Source organism: Bos indicus, chromosome 6, assembly GCF_029378745.1.
Source record: "Bos indicus isolate NIAB-ARS_2022 breed Sahiwal x Tharparkar chromosome 6, NIAB-ARS_B.indTharparkar_mat_pri_1.0, whole genome shotgun sequence".
Taxonomy (NCBI): Eukaryota; Metazoa; Chordata; class Mammalia; order Artiodactyla; family Bovidae; genus Bos; species Bos indicus.
This window is the reverse complement of record NC_091765.1, coordinates 9,589,716-9,607,355: the sequence shown is the minus strand read 5'-3', so window position 1 is coordinate 9,607,355 and position 17,640 is coordinate 9,589,716.

The window sequence follows — 17,640 nt, the reverse complement described above, 5'->3', positions numbered from 1 at the left end:
CATGTTTCTAAGTATGATTTTTAGTCTGAAATTCTCATTTTTATTTCTATGTACTATTTACTCAAGTAAGCAAAATCTGATTTTATAGATTGTTTTTCTATCTAGTCACTTTGCCAAATTTTACAAACTATCCCAACTTATAAAAAAAAATCTATTGGATTTGTTCATTACCTCATTATTTTGTGTGTTTACATAAATTTTCCAGAAACATAGGCAATATTAAATAATGATGGCCATATATGGCATCTATCTCTAGTAGAACAGTTTTTAACTTTCTGTTGGTCTTTGGTAACCATTTAAATATCATTATATATGATTATACTCATTTTTTTTGAGTGTTTACTAGACATTTACATTAAAAATGCTGCCAGATATTATGTAGCTTTTCAGTATATACTGATGTTGTTAAAAGTTCCATAAATTTTAGAATGATTTTATTTCACTTGATTCATTGCTAAGTAAGATATTATTTTTTGGATATTAGAACATTTTCTTTATTATTAGTTATTCCAATGAAAATTTTCCCTGTAATGAAAAAGTTAAGAAAACTTTATGCCTTGAATAAAGTTGGCCTCATCTTACCTCCTGAGTTGATAGTATATAGGGTCCAGGTACTTGAACACTGAAGGAGCTACAGCAGTCTGTACTGTTGGGGGAGTATGTAATCTCCTCAGTTCTGTCTCGCTGCAGCAAAGATTTGAAACAGTGTACCAGTGTTACAGCTCTGTTATAGCTCAGAGTTTTATTCTGTAAGCAAAGGATAGTGCACCCTTTAGGCGTGAGAGTGGGCCGAACCCAAAGAGAGGCCTCGATCCATCTTGGTTCCTCTTTTTGTATGTTTTGTCTTCTCTCTCTCAGCCTTCCCTGTGTAAATTGGGCTAGCCAGGAGGGCTGTTTGTTTCACCTGAGGTTCTCACTCCATCCTACCACCATTTTGGACTCCTTTTTCCTATTGAAACTACCTAACAATACTGTGGCCCTTACCTTGGATACCTGGTTAGCTCTCCATATTCTTAATTGAAAATCAGGCTCAGAACTGAATCTCAGTCTGCTTCTTTGGGTCCTCAGTACTTTCAGGACCTGTGTGCTCTCCTAGGAGGCTGTGGTATAAGTCCTTAATCCCTCAACTACCACTCCTGATGTGATGATGGATTGCATCTAAATTATACCTTCAATAAGCCTCTTATCCTACCTCCCTAACCTGATGCAAAGACCATTATCTGCTCTGTCTTCATTGTGCCTTTCAGATCACATTACTTTTAACTGTCACTTGAACAAAATTACCATCTTAGAGTTTCTACCTACTTGACCCAATTCATCTAGTCTTCCTTAACTTTTTCAGTAACAATGTTTCTGAGATTTCCAAATGTTAGATTAATGGTGAAAAGGAGTTTCTATGAAAAGTAAAAATGAAGAGTTTCTCGGATATAAAGGAATGCACAGATTTGTTCAAGGGCTTCCCTTGTAGCTCAGCTGGTAAATAATGTGCCTGCAATGCAGGAGACCTGGGTTTGATCCCTGGGTGGGGGATCCCCTGGAGAAGGGAAAGGCAAACTACTCCAGTATTCTGGCCTGGAGAATTCCATGGACAAGGGGCCCTTGTGGGTTATAGTCCATGGGGTTGCAAAGAGTCAGACACAACTGAGCGACTAACACATAGGTTTGTTTATTTTACCTAAACAGAATGCTAAAGTATTCCATTCCAAACACATGGTAAAAAATCTAATTTATGATTTGCATATGTGTGCTTTTTATTAAGCACCTACCATGTATTTTGTAGTGTTACATGTTAGGCACTTACGTTAGAGTAGTGTATATCTCCATCATGATACTTAAATTTGGGAATGGAAGACATGGACATATAAATAGATAAATTGTCATGATTTCAGATAGTGAGAAATGCCAGAGGACAGGAAAGTGACAGTTACTGAGATTAGTTAGTTGGTCTAATCAAAATTGTTTTCTTCAAAGGAGTGACCTAAGAGCTAGTACTTGACTGACAAAATGAAGTTAACTGCATGTAGGTATGAGAACAAAGAATTCCAAGCAGAATTTCCAAGTTGAGGAAAACAGTCAATAAGCATATTGTGTAGAAACAAAATGAAGGCAGGGGCTGAAATTTAGAAATGGGGGAAAGAGGTAGGCCCACCCCTATCAGAACATTTAGGTCAGTGTAGGGAGTTTGAATGTTTTTGTAAGTCTTAACAGGTATTCTTTAGCTAAAAGGTATATGAGTCTTTTATATCTAAATACTCAACACCTTTATTTGGAGAAATATAATACAGTAAAATATCACATAAAATTTTCCATATTATGCTGTTTTTTAACAAGGAACATTTTTATTGTAAACGTCAATTGTGTATCGAAAGTGAAATACAGTATTCAGGAGGAGACTTTATAGCATTGTCAAAGCAAAATAGTATTTCCTGTTGTAATTAGCAAGTTATTGTGAAAAAGTTCATGCAAAACTTGCTACTTAATATCATTTCTAGAACATGCTTGAAAAGTTGAGACATCTCAAAAATATTCAAATAGTGCCTCAAAAATCTATCCGTAAACTGCAAAATTAGTCAAAATGAAGTCATTATATGGAAGTTTATTCCTTCTTTACGTGCCAGCTAGGAAAAACTGACAAACCTGATTTGGGGCAGATCTTCTGCCTGAAATGGTTTCTTGTTATCTATGAATAGGAGTGTGATTTAGGTTGGAGAATATACTTCACAATGCTAATATCTACTTGGAAATATTTAATACAGTTTAGCCTTTGTCAATGTGTATATTTAATTTCTGTGGTTTTAGACACTCTCTTGTGTCAATATATAATTCAGTATATCATATCACTGAAACTTTTTGGAAAAGTGAAAAATCCTCTTTGGGTTTTTTTCACTTAGCAAAAACAGGTGTAAAGTGAACTTTAGAAAAGAGGAGGTACCTGTATAAATATGGATAATCTACTCCTTTTTTTGCCAGGTTTCAGTCCAAGTGGAATTAGTGAAAGGATGATATTCATTTATGTGTATATGTATGTACCTGTCTATATAAGTGTGCACACACACTGATGAACACATATGGATGAATACGTACGTAAGAATGTATGTCCATTCCAAGTTCCCAAGCCTGAACATCAATATCTATAAGGTTTATCCAGTTGCTACCATCCTCATGCCAAACATCTAAAGATCTAAAGAAGGTAAAGGAGGAAAATAGAAGAAACTTTTCTTGGTTAAATCTAACTAGATTCTCTGAAATCTGGGTTGGTAGCCTCTGTTTGCAATGACAGGAAAATATTTTTTTTGTAAGATTAAGCTTGTGATCTGAAGCTGAACCAACCATCTTCTGGTTAAAAACAAGTAATTCCTTCAACCCTGATTTTTGACATTATAGTAGAAGTTGCAGATAGGCAAGACAGACTGCCCTCAAGAAACTCATATTCAGTCATGTTTAAAAACAGTGAAGTTTCCTGGAATAGTAGTCTACCTTTCTAATTCCAGAAGATAGTCTAAAATTTCCTTTGGAAACAGCTTTTATTGTTAGTATCACATTTATTTTGAGTAGGAATGACCTCTCCCTTTCACATTTCTAAGTATAGCTCCCATTTCCTGAAACAACAAATGTATTGGATTCACTGAGCCACAATGGATGATTAAAGAATGCCTTTGTGAACTAAGTTGGTCCAATTTGAATGAAGAAGCTCTGTCTTTATAAGGGAGGTACAAATTCCTCTTCGCTTTGGGACTTGTTGGCATAACGTTATAGATTTCAAACTGTCTTGGCTGTGAAAAGTGGGCTTGGACCTCCTGGAAAGTCAGAAAGAAGCTAGCTTCAAGTCTATGGAGCTGATAGTGGGTTTGGTTTAAAGATATCAACCTTCCACTGAAGTATTCATTTCATGAACAAACAGATTTTCAGTAGATTGGTTTCTATCATGCATGTCTAAAAGAATACTGATGAAGTTTTATCAGATCTAGGACTACAGAAGTTAGACTTAAAAAATAAGCAATTGAGTCACTTCAAAAGTGGTAAAAAGTGAAGACTTGGATCCATAAGTGAATAGAAAACTTATATGCTATAATATAATAAACTGAAATTTGGACAGACAACACTATCAAGATGTCAAATAATTTTGGAGTTCCTGATCTGAAAACACCAATATATAAATAGATAACTAATGATCACAGCAACAAGACTTCCTACCACTGGTGCTTAAAATAAAACAAGTAATAATGATAGGTTAAAAAAAAAGAAAAAGAACTAGACCACACAGAAGAAGGTTTAGTAGAGAGCAAAATACTTTACTGCAAGGTATTTCAATATCTATCATATAGGGGAAATTAAAAAAGGTTATAAAATTTCAAATTTAGAAACAAGATTATGGAAAACATTATACTGAGATAAATAACATATGGATAAGAGAAAAAATAATTTGGCCCTCCAATTTTCTAGATTCATGGCTGAGATTCCCCTTCTAATAAAAGACAGATAAATGGAGAAAAATATGAGTTTAATAATATGTATACCTCCTGTATACATAGGAGATACCCAACAAAACTGAGCAACTCTTCAAAATGGCCCAGGACTCTACTATAAATATCATTTCCAGCTACAGATAAAAGAATGATATTGGGGATGGGGCAAAGGCCAGTTAAAGGAAGTTACCAGGAAAAACACAGGAATATGGTTGTTATTCAGCTTTAAGTCATGTGCTTTCTCCATTGATGAGAGTTTCTAGAGTTTTATTCATTTTTCTCTGTGTGGTACAGAGAGGGAGAAACCCTTAAAAATTTAACTTTCCTTTATAAATGTAAATGGTTCATAAGCGAATAATGTTCACTCTGTTTTCAGAGGTTTTCTTGTATTGGCTTTTTTTTTTTTCCTCAATAACTTCAAAATAATTCGTTTTTATGATAAAATGTCACATTGGGAGGTAGCATATTCTGCTCCACTTCAAACCTGCTCTGAAACTTCCAAAAAATTTTGAAAGTTAGAAGCTGGGTTGGTAGATCTCTCCATTACTTCACTGAATAAGTCTCTTAGTTCTGAGAAGAGGACATTTCAAATAAACATTTGAGAATCATTTCAGAAGGTGGTGATGCAGATTGGAACCCAAAGTTAGGTCTGTGTGGTGCAAGCAATCAGTTGTTGGTTTTTGTTTGTTTGTTTTTTTGAGTATTGTCGATTTAGAATGTTGTGTCAATTTTAGGTGTAAAGCAAAGTTAATCAGTAATCCGTATGCATATATCCACTCTTTCTTTAAGAATATTTTCCCATACAAGCAATTACAAAGTATTACATAGAGTTCCCGTTGCTATACTGTAGGTCTTTATTATTTACCTAATTTATATATAGCAGTGTGTATGTATATGTCAATCTCAATCTTCCAAGTTATCCCTTCCCTTCTTTACCCCCTGGTAACTATAAGTTTGTTTTCTACATCTGCAAGTATATTTTTGTTTTGTAGATAAGTTCATTTGTACTTGTTTTTTCAGTTCAGTTCAGTTGCTCAGTCGTGTCTGACTCTTTGTGACCCCATGGACTGCAGCACACCAGGTTTTCCTGTCCATCACCAAGCCCTGGAGCTTACTCAAACTCATATCCATCAAGTTGGTGATGCCATCCAACCATCTCATGCTCTGTTGTCCCTTCTGTTCCTGCCTTCAATCTTTCCCAACATCAGGGTCTTTTCTAGTGAGTCACTTCTTTGCATCAGGTGGCCAATTGAAGTTTTAGCTTCAGTATCAGTCCTTCCGATGAATATTCAGAACTGATTTCCTTTAGGATGGACTGGTTGGATCTCCTGGCAGTCCAAGGGACTCTCCAAGAATCTTCTCCAATGCCACAGTCCAAAAGCATCAATTCTTTGGCACTCAGCTTTATTTACAGTCCAACTCTCACATCCATATATGACTACTGGAAAAACCATAGCCTTGACTAGACAGACCTTTGTTGGCAAAGTAATGTCTCTGCTTTTTAATATGCTCTCTAGGTTAGTCATAACTTTTCTTCCAAGGAGTAAGCGTCTTTTAATTTCATGGCAGCAGTCACCATCTGCAGTGCCTTTGGAGGCCAAAAAAGAAAGTCTCTCACTGTTTCCATTGTTTCTCCATCTATTTGCCATGAAGTGATGGGATCAGATTCCATGATCTTAGTTTTCTGAATGTTGACTTTTAAGCTAGCTTTTTCACTCTCCTGTTTCACTTTCATCAAGAGACTCTAGTTCTTTGCTTTCTGCCATAAATATGGTGTCATCTGTATATCTGAAGTGCTGTATTTCTCTCAGCAATCTTGATTCCAGATTGTGCTTCATCCAGCCCAGCAAATCTCATGATGTACTCTGCATATAAGTTAAATATGCAAGGTGACAGTATACAGCTTGATGTACTCCTTTTCCTATTTGGAACCAGTCTGTTTTTCCATGTCCAGTTCTAACTGTTGCTTCTTGACCTGCACACAGATTTCTCAGGAGGCAGGTCAGGTGGTCTGGTATTCCCATCTCCTTCAGAATTTTCCAGTTTGTTGTGATCCGCACAGTTAAAGGCTTTGGTGTAGTCAATAAAGCAGAAGTAGTTGTTTTTCTGGAACTGTCTTGCTTTTTTGATGATCCAACAGATGTTGGCAGTTTGATCTCTGGTTCCTCTGCCTTTTACAAATCTAGCTTGAACATCTGGAATTTCATGGTGCATGTACCGTTGAAGCCTGGCTTGGAGAATTTTAAGCATTACTTTGGGGACACCTGAGGAGGTACAGGTCAGCAGTGGATTGCTGAAGGGGCAGGAGCTCTGGGTGCAGTAGACCTGGGTATCGCATAAGCCCTCTTGGAGGAGGTCGCCATTAACCCACCACGGAGCTGCCAGAACTTACACCTGTTTTTTAGATTTGACATATAAGTGATATCATCTGATATTTATATTTCTCTGCCTGGCTTACTTCATTCAGTTTGACAGTCTCTAGGTCTATCCATGTTGATGCCAATCTCATTTTTTTAATGGCTGATTACTACTCCATTTATATATGTGACACTTCTTGTTGATGGACATTTAGGTTATTTCCATGTACTGGCAATTGTAAATAGTGCTACAAAAAACATTGGAGTGCATGTGTCTTTTTGAATTATGGTTTTCTCCTGATACTCTCAAGAGTGAGATTGCTGGATCATATGCTAGCTCTGTTTTTTAGTTTCTTAAGGAACCTACATACTGTGTTCCATAGTGGTTGTACCAGTTTACATTCCCACTGACAATGTAGGAGGTCTCCCTTTTCTTCATACCCTCTCAAGCCTTTATTCTTTGTAGATTTTTTGATCATGGTCATTCTGACTGCTGTGAGTTGGTATCTCACTGTAGCATTGATTTACATTTCTCTAATAAGTGATGGACAGGGAGGCCTGGAGTGCTGCGATTCATGGGGTCACAAAGAGTCGGACACGACTGAACTAAACTGAATAAGTAACAATGTTGAGCATCTTTTCATTTGCTTTTTAGCCATCTGAATGTCGTCTTTGGAGAAATGTCTAATTATATCTTCTGCCATGTTTTGATTGTTTTTTTGTTTGTTTATTTGGTTTTTTTTTTTGGATACTTAGCTTAATGAGCAGTTTCTGTAGTTTGGAGTTTAACCCCTTGTCAGTTGCTTTGTTTGCAAATATTTTCTCTCATTTGGAGGGATGCCTTTTCATTTTATTTGTGGTTTCCTCTGCTGTGCAAAAGCTTGTAAGTATAATTAGGTCCAATTTGTTTATTTTTGTTTTTATTTTCATTACTCAAGAAGTACATAAAAAACGATTTGCATGTGATTCATGTCACACAGTGTTCTGCCTATGTTTTCCTCTAAGAATTTGTTAATATTCATGCTTACATTTAGGTCCTTAGTCTGTCTTGAGTTTATTTTTAGATAAGGTGTTAGGAAGTGTTCTCATTTCATTTGTTTCATATAGAAGGCCAGTTTTCCTAGCACCACTTATTGAAGAGACTATCTTTTCTCCATTTATATTGTTGCCTGCTTTTTCATAGATTAGGTGATCATAGATACATTGGTTTATTACTAGACTTTCTGTCCTGTTCTGTTGAGCTGTATTTCTGTATTTGTGTCAGTACAATATTGTTCTGATGACTATAGCTTTGTAGTATAGTCTGAAGTCAAGGAGCTTGATTCCTCCAGCTCCATTTTCTTAAGATTGCTTTGGCTAGTTGGGGTTTTTTGTGGGCAGAAAGTGAAGAAGAACTAAAGAGCCTCTTGATGAAAGTGAAAGATGAGAGTGAAAAAGTTGGCTTAAAGCTGAACATTCAGAAAACAAAAATCATGGCATCCAGTCCCATCACTTCATGGCAAATAGATGGGGAAACAGTGGAAATGATGGCTGACTTTATTTTTCTGGTCTCCAAAATCACTACAGATGGTGATTGCAGCCATGAAATTCAAAGACACTTACTCCTTGGAAGGAAAGTTACTACCAAGCTAGATAACATATTAAAAAGCAGAGACTTTACTTTGCCAACAAAGGTCCATTTAGTCAAGGCTATGATTTTTCCAGTGGTCATGTATGGATGTGAGAGTTGGACTATAAAGAAAGCTGAGAACCGAAGAATTGATGCTTTTGAACTGTGGTGTGGGAGAAGACTCTTCAGAGTCTCTTGGACTGCAAGGAGATCCAACCAGTCCATCCTAAAGGACACCAGTCTTGGGTGTTCACTGGAAGGACTGATGCTAAAGCTGAAACTCCAATACTTTGGCCACCACATGTGAAGAGCTGTTTAATTGGAAAAGACCCTAATGCTGGGAAAAATTGAGGGCAGGAGGAGAAGGGGACGACAGAGGATGAGATAGTTGGATGGCATCACTGACTTGATGGACATGGGTCTGGGTGAACTCTGGGAGTTGGTGATGGACAAGGAGGCCTGGCGTGCTGCAGTTCATGGGGTTGCAATGAGTCAGACACGACTGAACGACTGAACTGAACTATGTTTCCATATAAACTATAATTTTTTTTTTCTAATTCTGTGAAAACTGCCATTGGTAATTTGATAGGGATTGCACTGAATCTGCAGTTTGCTTTGGATAATATAGTCATTTTCACAATATTGATTCTTCCCATCTCACAATATAGTATATCTCTTCATCTGTTTGTGTCATGTTTGATTTCTTTCATTAGTATCCTATAGTTTTCTGAACATAGGTCTTTTACCTCCATCACTGAGTTTATTCATAGGTATTTTATTCTTTTTTGATGCAGTAGTAAATGGGATTGTTTGCTTGATTTCTGTTTCTGATCATTTGTTTTTAGTGTGTAGGAATACAAGATATTTCTCTGTGTTAATTTGTTTCCTGCAAGTTTACCAAATTCATTGATGTGCTCTAATAGTTTTCTGGTAGCATCTTTAGGATTTTTCCATGTACAGAATCATGTCGTCTGTAAAGAGTGACAGTTTACTTCTTCTTTTCCAATTTCGATTCCTTTTAATTCTTTTTCTTCTCTGATTGCTATGCCTAGGCACTTCAAAAACCATGTTGTATAAAAGTGGCCAGAGTGTACCTCCTTGTCTTGATCTTACAGGAAATGCTTATAGTTTTTCACTATTGATGTTTGCTGTGGGTTTGTTGCATATGGCCTTTATTATGTTGAAGTAGGTTTCCTCTGTGCCCACATTCTGGAGAGATTTTATCGTAAATGGATATTGAATTTTGTTAAGAGCTTTTTCTGCGTCTATTGAGATGATCGTATTTTTTTGGATCTAATTTTTTATTCTTCTATTTGTTGATGTGATGTATCAAACTGATTGACTTGCAGATATTGATATATCCTTGCCTTTCTGGGATAAATCCCAATTGATCATGGTGTATGATCCTTTTAGGCTTCCTTGGTTGCTCAGTTGGTAAAGAATCTGCCTGCAATGCAGGAAACCCAGGTTCAATCCCTGGGTGGGGAAGATTCCCTGGAGAAGGAAATGGCAACCCACTCCAATATTCTTGCCTGTTAAATCCCATGGACAGAGAAGCCTGCTGGGCTACAGTCCATGGGGTCGCAAAGAATCAGACAGGAATGAGTAAACCACCACCACCATGATCCTTTTAATGTTTTGTTGGAATTGTTTTGCTAATATTTTGTTGAGGATATTGCCATCTATGGTCATTGGTGTTATTTGTCTGTAATTTTCTGTGTGTGTGATATCTTTGTCTGCTTTTGATATCAAGGTGATGGTGGCTTCCTAGTATGAGCTTGGGAGTGTTCCTTTCTCTGTACTTTTTGGGAAGAGTTTCAGAAGGCAAGGTGTTAACTCTTCTCTAAATGCTTGATAGAATTTGCCTGTGAAGCCACCTGGTCCAGGATTTTTATTTATAGAAAGATTTTTAATCACAGTTTTAATTTTAGAATTTGTGATTGGTGTGTTCATATTTTATATTTCTTCCTGGTTCAGAGTTGGAAGATCATTTCTAACTTACTCTGTTTTTGTATTTTCTTGATGCTGTCCATTTTATTGGTGTATAGTTGCTTGTAGTAGTCTTTTATGATCCTTTTTATTTCAGAAGTGTCTCTTCTAACTTCTCCTTTTTCATTTCTCATTTTATTGCTTTGAGCCCTCTCCCTTTTTTTCTTGATGAGTCTGGATAAAGGTTTATCATTATCCTCTCAAAGAACCAGCTTTTAGTTTCATTGATCTTTGCTATTATTTTCTTTGTCTCTGTTTGTTTCTGCTCTGATCTTTATGATTTCTTTCCCTCTAATAACTTCTGGGTTTTGTTTCTTCTTTCTCTGGTTGCTTTAGGTGTAACATTAGGTTGTTAATTTGGATTTTTTTCTTGTTTCTTTTTTTTTTTAGGTTTCCCAGTTTATTATTATTTTTTTATTATTTTTAAACTTTACATAATTGTATTAGTTTTGCCAAATATCAAAATGAATCCGCCACAGGTATACATGTGTTCCCCATCCTGAACCCTCCTCCCTCCTCCCTCCCCATGCCATCCCTCTGGGTCGTCCCAGTGCACTAGCCCCAAGCATCCAGTATCGTGCATCGAACCTGGACTGGCAACTCGTTTCTTACATGATATATTACATGTTCTTGTTTCTTAAGATAAGATTGTATTGCCATAAACTTCCCTCTTTGAATACTTTTGCTATATCCCTTTGGTTTTCTGGCTTCCCTTATAGCTCAGTTGGTAAAGAATCTGCCTTCAGTGCAGGAGACCTGGGTTTGGTTCCTGGGTCAGGAAGATCTCCTGGAGAAGGAAATGGCCAACCCAATCTAGTATTCTTGTCTGGAGTATCCCATGGACAGGCTTGGTAGACCAGTAGGCTAGTCTATGGGGTCACAAGAGTTGGAAATGACTGACTGACTAAGAACACAATAGGTCTTGGATCATTGTGTTTTTGTTGTCCTTTGTCTCTAGGTATTTTTTAATATCTTCTTTGATTTCTTCAGTGATCCACTGTTTATTTAGTAACACATTGTTTAACATCCATGTGTTTGTTTCTTACAATTTTTCCTATAATAACTGATTTCTAATTTCATAGTGTTGTGGTTGGAAAAGATGCTTCATATGATTTCAGTTTTCTTAAATTTACTTTGGCTTGATTTGTGACCCAAGATGTGCTCTGTTCTGGAGAATGTCCCATGTGCACTTGAGAAGAAAGTGTATTCTGCTGCTTTGGATGGAATTTCCAATAAATATAAATTAAGTCTATCAGGTCTGATGTGTCATTTAAGGCTTGTGTTTCTTTATTAATTCTCTGTCTGGATGATCTGTCCGTTTGTGTAAGAGGGGTGTTAACTCCCCATTTTTATTCTGTTGCTGTCAATTTCCTCTTTTATGGCTGTTAGCATTTGTCCTATATATTGAGGTGTTCCTATGTTGCATGAATATGTATTTACCACTGTTTTATCTTTTTCTTGAACTGACCCCTTGATCATTATGTAGTGTCCTTTCTTTTCTCTTATAATAGTCCTCATTTTAAAGTCTATATTGTCTGGAGTTGAGCTGTAGGAGTTGCTTGTATATTTTTGAGATGAGTTGTTTGTCCGTTGCTTCATTTGCTATTATTTTCTCCCATTCTGAAGGCTGCCTTTTCACCTTGCTAATAGTTTCCTTTGTTGTGCAGAAGCTTTTAAGTTTAATTAGGTCCCATTTGTTTATTTTTGCTTTTATTTCCAATATTCTGGGAGGTGGGTCATAGAGGATCCTGCTGTGATGTATGTCGGAGAGTGTTTTGCCTATGTTCTCCTCTAGGAGTTTTATAGTTTCTGGTCTTACATTTAGATCTTTAATCCATTTTGAGTTTATTTTTGTGTAAGGTGTTAGAAAGTGTTCTAGTTTCATTCTTTTACAAGTGGTTGACCAGTTTTCCCAGCACCACTTGTTAAAGAGATTGTCTTTAATCCATTGTATATTCTTGCCTCCTTTGTCAAAGATAAGGTGTCCATATGTGCGTGGATTTATCTCTGGGCTTTCTATTTTGTTCCATTGATCAATATTTCTGTCTTTGTGCCAGTACCATACTGTCTTGATAACTGTGGCTTTGTAATAGAGTCTGTGTACGAGACAGCAAAAGAGACACCGATGTATAGATCAGTCTTATGGACTCTGTGGGAGAGGGAGAGGGTGGGGAGATTTGGGAGAATAGCATTGAAACATGTATAATATCATGTATGAAACGAGTCGCCAGTCCAGGTTCGATGTACGGTACTGGATGCTTGGGGCTGGTGCACTGGGATGACCCAGAGGGAGGGTAGGGGAGGGAGGAGGGTTCAGGATGGGGAACGCGGGTATACCTGTGGCGGATTCATTTTGATATTTGGCAAAACTAATACAATATTGTAAAGTTTAAAAATAAAATAAAATTAAATTAAATTTAAAAAATAAAATAAAATTAAAAAAAATAAAGTCTATATTGTCTGTTATGAATACTGCTACTCCAACTTTCTTTTAGTCTCTGTTTTCATGGAGTATCTTTTTCCATCCCTTCACTTTCAGTCTGTATGTGTCCCTAGATCTGAAGTGGGGCTCTTGTGACAGCATATAATATACAGGTCTTGTTTTTGTCTCCATTCAACCAGTCCATATCTTTCGGTTGGAGCATTTAATCCATCTACATTTAAATATTTATATTATCCATATGTATGTTCCTATTGCCATTTTAGTTATTTTGGGTTTGTTTCTCTTTTGTTATCTTCTCTTGTGTTTGCTGCCTAAGAACTTCCTTTGCCATTTTTTGTAAAACTTGTTTAGTGGTGCTGAATTCTCTTAGGTTTACTTGTCTGTAAAGGTTTTGATTTTTCTATCAAATTTGAATGAGAGCCTTGATCGATCTTGTTCTTGGTTGTAGGTTTTTCCGTTTCATCATTTTAAATACATAAATATATCATGCCATTCCTTTCTGGCCTGCAGAGTTTCTGAAATCCACTGGAAACTTCATGAAGATTACTTTGTATGTTATTTGTTGATTTTCTCTTGTTGATCTTCTTTCTGCAGGCTGCAGTATTATAGTTTCTTGCTTCTGGTGTCTGCCCTCTGGTAGGTGAGGTCGTTCCAGAGGCTGTGCCATTATAGCCTTAATCGAGGGTTTAAAGAGCCTGCCCTAGATATTGAGTGGGCCTCCCTTTTGCTCTGTGATTGTCGTCACCTTGTCAGGGGCAGGATCTGCTCACTAGTTGGAATAGAGGCCTCCAGATCTATTTCTTAGTTGTGTTTCTGATCTGTGGTGTGAGGTAGGCAGGATTGGAGCACTTCCACTGGTGGAGAAATCACTGAGTGTCCCTTCTCTGGAGCTGTTCACCTGTGGATACACTCGGTTTGTCCCCTTCACAAAGTAAACTGTTGTTGGCACTGCTCTCAGTCCCACCTTAATTGTGGGTATGCTGGCAGTTGGCCATGCTGACTTTTCAAGTGTCGTTTTCACTGGGCCACCAACACTCATCCACTGAGCTCAGGCCCCAGGACTGCAGTGTTATTCACCTGGACCCTCTGTGGGAGCTATGGAGACAGTTCAGACTCTGGCCTGGCCCAGCCCTCATGTGGTCATGTCCAGAAAGCCTACAGCTACTAAAGCGCGACCCATCCCAGCTTCAGGATCACTTGTTACCCTTTCAGATGTTTCCCAGGCACTGAATTTGGGAAGCGGTCAGCAGAGGTATAACTCTGTGGTTTGTGCAGCTATGAGATTTCAGCTCTTCATCATTAGTCACAGAGCCCTTAGGGCTCAGCTGTTGTTGCAGCCCCACCTCCGTGTGTATTCTTCCCAATGAGTCTGCTCCAGAGGCAGGAAGAGCCCAAGTCTGTGATTGGGGCGCCCAGGTGGGATGGTTCTTGGGTACGGTTGGAATGCACAAACCCATCAGGTGGTGAGCAGGACAAGTGTCACCCAAACTGGGGTAGGGTTGGTGATGGCATGGGCACATGAGACAGCTCCAGGAGATGCCCTCCCTAGTGTCCATGGAGGCAGGAGCCTGTGCCTGAGGAAAGAACTTCAGTGGCAACCCTGGCCTTTGCACATCACTCAGTAATGGCACTTTGCTTCTGTGGTGGTCCAGACTTCTTCCACAAGCATTTCCACTTGTGGAACTCCTCATCTCCATCCCCTCAGGCTGTCTCCTCACAGCCAACAGTGGTCCCTTCCCTGGGTCTGTGTTCCCACCCCCACGGTCCAGCATCCAGCCCTGATCTGCACTCATGGACTCATGTCTCAAGCTGGGGCACATGAGGCTGTGGCATGAACCGCCTATGTAGGTGTCATTCTGTGCTGCCTGTCCGCAAGGCTCGTCCTCTGTCCCCAGTGATCTCCTTACTGGTGAGGGGGCTTCCCCAGATGCAGGAGCCACTCCTCACCTTCAGTTCCTCTCCAGGGGTGCAGGTCCTATCCAACTTCCTCTCCTCTCTTTCCTCCTTTTTTACTTTGGTCTTACTCAGTTCTGTGGGGATTTTCTTGTCCTTCTAGGTGTCCGAGGTCCTCTGCTTGTGTTCAGTGGGTGCCCTGTAGAATTGTTCCGTTTATAGATGTACTCTTGATGTGTTTGTGGGGAGAGAGGAACTCCACATCCTCCTATTCCTATGCCATCTTTAAAAGTCCACAATCAGGTGCTTAATAAGAGGTATTTCTTTGAAAACAAAAGAAAAACAAAGGTTAATGATTGGAGCAAATTATAACCCCAGTTTCTGAGTTCTGAGGGAAGCCAGATGTCTTGCTTGATGACATCTTCAGATGGAGTAAGTGGCAATCTGACAGATTTATTTTTCTGGTTTGCAATTTGAATGTCTCTGGTGATCTTTTTGAGTGGCCCACACAGCAACAGGCAGAAAGGTTGTCCACAAAGGTGCTGTGATTTCTGTGAAATGCATATGAATTTGTTCACATTCATTTTGCAGGGCCTTAGCAAAAGGGAAATTTTGTTCTCTGTGATTCTAGGTTATAAGGGTAGTTGTAAGTTGAAACATTACCGTGGAGAGTTGTAGCTAGATATTGGAGGAAACTAGAAGAACTCAGGATCCAGTCCATTTTGCACATAGATTAAAAAACTTGAAAGGCAAAAAAAAAAAAAAGGAAAAAAAAAACAAAAACTTGAAAGGCAATTGCTACTGCTAAGTCACTTCAGTCATGTCTGACTCTGTGCGACCCCATAGACGGCAGCCCACCAGGCTTCCCCGTCCCTGGGATTCTCCAGGCAAGAACACTGGAATGGGTTGCCATTTCCTTGTCCAATGCGTGAAAGTGAAAAGTGAGAGTGAAGTCACTCAGTTGTGTCCAACTCTTAGCGACCACATGGACTGCAGCCCACCAGGCTCCTCTGTCCATGGGATTCTCCAGGCAAGAGTACTGGAGTGGGGTGCCATTGTCTTCTCCGAAAGGCAATTAATAGGACTAAAATTTGCTATCCACAAAGTTGTGCTAATGAAACATAACTTTTTCTATTATCACTTTCATTTTTACCAAAGGTAATTATAATAAAACTAATTTGATTGCATTAAGGTTGACCTGACTATTTGTGTAAGTGCAGCAAGAATAATGGTTTATAAGCTCTTCTAAGTTTGCTTTGCTAGAATCTTTATAAAGAATCTCAGACTGGACTTTTAAAAGCCTCTTGAAGCTAGGAAAACAATTCAAAAATCACTATTAGACTTTACCTGCAATACCTATAAATTTTGATAAATTTCACTTTTCTCAAGGTCCCCAAAATTTTCTGTTTCCTACACCTGCCAGAACATAAATTTCTTTACCTTGTAAGGCTGTTGGCAACCTTGTAAGCAAGGTATTAGACTGTGTGCCTTTTTTCCCAAGGGACTTTATTGGCTCCACAAAGTCAATGTTAGTTTCTTAGGATTGTCTTATAATATTAGATTCTGTGTACATCATTCTCAAATTGGACATTCCAGTCAAAACCTTGGTAACATAGTCAATATTTCCCATTGTGTCTTGGAGAACAGAGTTTGTTTTGTTTTGTTTTGTTTTTTACTGAATTTATAAAAATAATTATTTGCTATGAAAATAAGAATACCCACTAAATTTTTGAATGATGAAATATGAAATAAAAGTAATTGTTTGTTAACCAAAAATATGCTTTAACAAGTTGCTATAAGTCATAGATAGCCTAAGATAAAAGATTTTCTTAAATCTGAAAAAACAGTGAAAAACCAGTGATATTTTAATTAAAGTGTCATAAAAATTATAATCATCATTGATTCACTCAGTCCTGTGGAATTCTTATTTTGATATTTTGTTAGTTTTATAAAAGCATCAGTTTATATATTAGAGCTCTGTAAATTCTTTCCTACTCCAGTACTCTTGCCTGGAAAATCCCATGGACAGAGGAGCCGGGTAGGCTGCAGTCCATGGGGTCGCTAAGAGTCGGACACGGCTGAGTGACTTCACTTTCACTTTTCACTTTCATTCATTGGAGGAGGAAATGGCAACCCACTCCAGTGTTCTTGCCTGGAGAATCCCAGGGACGGCAGGGCCTGGTGGGCTGCCATCTATGGGGTCGCAAAGAGTTGGACACGACTGAAGTGACTTAGCAGCAGCAGCAGCAGCAAATTCTTACCCAGTTCAAAAATAAAATATGAAAGTTATCAGAAACCTATTTTTGTCAGTCTTTTTTGTCAATTTCTTTGAAGATAAAGAAATATTGCAAAAGCAACAGGGTAAAACAGTAGCTTTTCTTAAATGACAAGCACGTTTAAAAGGCCAAGTTTAAAGAACTGATAAGAGTTCATGATAAAGCAGTTGAAAAGGTAATTTGGTTATTTCTATAACAAATATGTTAGGATAAGTAAAATTACAACTGAATTTTATAAAACTTCTAAATTAATTACATATATCCATGTCTCGGTGGCTCGGAGGGTAAAGAATCTGCCTGCAATGCAGGAGACCCAGTTTTAGATCCTGAGTTGGGAAGATCCCCTGGAGAAGGGGATGGCTATCCATTTCAGTATTCTTGCCTGGAGAATTCTATGGACAGAGGAACCTGAGGGCTATAGTCCACGGGATCACAAAGAGTCAGACATGACTGAGCAATTAATACACACACACATATAAATATAACCTAAAAAGTTTAGTGTCACTTTCTATTTGACAATATTTCTTATGTAATTTATCACATCAAATAGACATAATTAGTTTTTTGCCTCTTTTTATGAGAAGAAAGAACATTCTTCTGAGATGTT